The sequence below is a fragment of the Rhagoletis pomonella genome, unplaced genomic scaffold (genome assembly GCF_013731165.1).
Source record: "Rhagoletis pomonella isolate Grant_MI unplaced genomic scaffold, Rhpom_1.0 Rhpom_scaffold_00013, whole genome shotgun sequence".
NCBI lineage: Eukaryota > Metazoa > Arthropoda > Insecta > Diptera > Tephritidae > Rhagoletis > Rhagoletis pomonella.
This window is the reverse complement of record NW_023458567.1, coordinates 16,649,889-16,653,729: the sequence shown is the minus strand read 5'-3', so window position 1 is coordinate 16,653,729 and position 3,841 is coordinate 16,649,889. Positions and strand designations below refer to the sequence as shown.

Sequence of the window (3,841 nt, the reverse complement as noted above, 5' to 3'; positions counted from 1 at the left end):
AAAATTATAAACTTTTTACTCGCGTTGATTTTTAATAATTTTTTTGCAGACGGCTCTATGCATTTTTCTCCATACAAGGTATGAGTGAATGTTTTTTTATATGGAAAAAATATGTACACTCTAAAAAAAATCGTGTAAATTTCCTAGCTAAAAGGTAGGTTACGGATTTCCTACCTTATTATTCGCAAAATTACATGGTCGATTATTCAACGAATAGTTTGTTTAAATTTTGGACTTTTTAGAGTGTAATATAGCTGTTGTGCTATGCGTAGATTTACTACGAAAGTGTGTGCGAGCTACAAAATAAAAAAAAATTTGCTGTTTGATTTCACCCGAAGAATTGTGTAAAGCCGCTAAAACAAAAGGATTTTTACATACGAAAATGTGTAAACGGGAAAAATAAATATTCATCGTGTAAATTTACCAAAAAATTATTAAAATAAACAAAAATATACTCGATTTATAGTCGCACTTGTAAACAGATTTTTTGGAGTGTAATGAACGCGTTAAAACCCCAAAATAAATTTATCAGGAGGACACCCTCCTCAAAAGTATTTTGAATTTAAAATAATGGTAAATCTCTTTCGTATGACATTGGGAGTAGAGAAGGGCACGGGACTAAATATTCAATCCCGGTCCCGCCCATATCGGCAATAAATTTTTAGATCTTACACCCGCCCATTCCCACGATTTTTTTTTTATTTGTACCGCGGTTCCCGTGAGTCCCGTTATCTATCACTAAGTAAGATAAACCTGGATTTCAAATTAATTTTAAATAGTGTATACATACATACATGCATAAAAACATATACCTATATATAATACATTTTATCTCCTTATATTTAATTGCAGATCTACAATATATATATTCTTCGTAGTTACATTGTTCGTATTTTGAATTTAGAAAAATCTGACATTAGATTCGTAATCAGCAAACCCAGAAACCCACTGGAAACGTGTTTAACCCTTGACAATTTTTAAAACGTTCAGTATCAACGTTTTAATTTTAGTACATTTTTTTAATTTGATCGCCATATTGGATCCGCCATTTTGAATTAAAAAAAATTGACTTCACATTCGTAATCGGCGACCACAAAAATTCTCGAGTGCCGGGTTTCGAACAAATCCAATCATTTAAAAAAAAAATTTACCGCCATTTTGGATCCGCCATTTCGAATTTCGAAAAACTGACTTCAGATTCCTAATTAGCAACCCCAGAAACCCCCTGGTAACAAGTTCCAACCCATGACAATGCGTAAATCGTTCAGTATCAACGTTTTAATTTTACTAGTGTCTTTTCGAGAGCATATTTTCGGGAACTAGACCCATTCTAATTGTCCAAGACAGGTGTGTAATTAAGGGAAGGTTCCCCAATAATACCAGAGTAATTATATGTAAAAACCACATTTTTAGCTGCATTTTAACATGTCAAGAAAATAAAAAAATTGAGAACATCAGCGTTTTTATAAAAAACCGACCAGCGCGACCTCTAAGAAAACTTTTTTTCAAAATAAAAAAATACGTGTCTCTTTTTTTGTCACAAATACCAATATTCGGATGTAGCGTTTATGAATTTCCAAAAAGAGTGATTTTATGAACCACTCTAATAGATACATATATACTTTTCTCGAATATCCTACGCATCTTCGTCGTACTGAAAGATCTGCATCTGATCTGCTAGTTATTCTCTTATCTTTTCGGAAGTCGTGGATTTATTTAATCGGGGTGTCGGGAAAGAATGTACGCCCCGTCCCGCCCACTAATTTTTGAAGACTTCCCGATACCGCTAACCCCGGCTATTTTGAAATTAATACCATGGGTATCGCGGGTCCCGACCTCCCGCGCCCATCTCTACTTGGAATACATATCGCGAAGCCTTTTCAAAAATATTTCGATTGATACCGGTATTGTAATAATTGATTAAATGTATAAAATAGTTTGAATTTAACTTTTTAAACCGGTGGCAACCCCCTGCAATACCACGAAAATATTCTAATATTCAAATTATAAGTTTCATCTAAACCTGTCGAGGCGTTGCTGAGTGGAGACAAGTCCCGCATGGTTCGGTTTATCTAATTTTAAATCACTCTGTATGAATAAAAAAGTTCTAACTTCAAAAAAATAAAATGTTATTCTACATCTACAGGCTAGTCTTTTAAATTTGACATCTCACTTTTGAAATTCGAAGGATATCTGGATATCACTAGCCAATTAGGAGGCAAGCCTAATCAAAAGTATTTTTAAACTAAAGATTTCATAAAACTAAGTATTTAGTTTGACTCTCATATTTAAATATATCATATACATATCTTGTGTTTAAGTCAACCATATTCGACCTTTCAAACCGGTGGCAATCCTTTCAAACGTATTTCCAATTTAAAGTCTTCTTAAATCACTTTCATTTGACATTGGCGTACATAAGTATTTCAATTAAATGATGAACAAAGTTAATTTTTGATTTGTTCAAATGAGTGGAAATGCTCCTAAAAATAGTTTTGAAATAAAGCCTTTTCAAAAACATTTCGATTGATACCCATATTACAATAATTTTACATATTTTTACATCACTATTTCGTACCGCATGTTCGCTCCGTCTTCGTAAACGAAATCCACATTTCGGATATGGGGAAACCACTGATGATAATGCATAAATTTGAACTGAAGATAAAACTGAAAACAATATTCTCTGTGTTATATGCTGCGAACAGTTAACTTATTATCAGCTGAGGTTCGCTATTTATATACCTACTTATGTTTATGTGTTTTTATGTTCTTTTTCTCGTTTAATTTTTATTTATTTATTTATTTTATTTCTTGTTTTATTTATATTTGTTTTATTATATATTTTTTCATTCGTCTTTTGGTTTCATATAGATTTGTAAACCTTTGCCTTATGCTATTTGTCAGGCTTTGTTTGACATGATGTACTACGTACTTTTTATTCTCAACTCTTATTCTTATCTTAATTTTAAGTTACCGTTATACTAAAAAAGATCTTTGGGATCTTATTTTACTAATAACAAATGAAATGAAAAAAACAGGAGCGGCGGTTTGTTCCATGCCATGGCGGAATTATACCAGGTGAAGTAATTAAGGCGAGAAAAAGATTTTGAAAAATTGCCTTTAAAATTTTACTATAAAGCCGCCGAATGACAGAAAATATAAATTGAGAAAGCTGTTTTATTATTTCACCTTTTTTTGCGCCATGGTTCCATGCAAACATTTTAAGGCAATGTTTTCAGCACATTTAAAAAAGCATGCAGATAAATTCATGCAAAAGCGCTATGTACAATTTGCTGAGCAAATATTAAAGACGACTCTTTTCCTATATTTTGTTAGACTTTTCATATGTAAAAATATTTTGTGAATATTGCTTTCTTCATATGAATTATATCACATTTTTTGTTTAATTGTATTTTTGGCATAAACAATTTTCTTTTTCCTTCTGTCAGTAAACTGTTTTTGATAGAAATGGTATAAATAAACAATGAGAAATAAGGAAAAACCTTTGTTGGGAATAAAGAAAAACTAAGATTTTGGTATTATTTCCCATTTAAAAGTGAAATAAAGCAAATATTGCATTATTGTCGTTTGTATTAACTTTGACCTTCGCTCGTTCTTCTTGGTTTTTGTAACTCTCGCCTATGAATACCACTTAGGCTACAAGTTTGAAATGCACTGTATTTCAGTAGTGATCTCATTACTAAATATGTTGCCTACATTTAGGCAGTTATAAATATACACGAAAATCATAAGCTGCCGAAATACATATGTACGTTCCGTTGGCTTACGGTCACGGTTGCCAATTTGGCCGAAACGTACCATTTTTGGTACTTTTTTT

At 31.8% G+C, this 3,841-nt stretch overlaps 1 protein-coding gene across 1 annotated transcript in view; it reads right to left on the bottom strand.

Moving 5' to 3' along the window:
• Positions 1-3,841, bottom strand: part of LOC118748376 (probable multidrug resistance-associated protein lethal(2)03659) — a 41,180-nt gene that overhangs the window by 5,375 nt on the left and 31,964 nt on the right. The window lies entirely within an intron of this gene.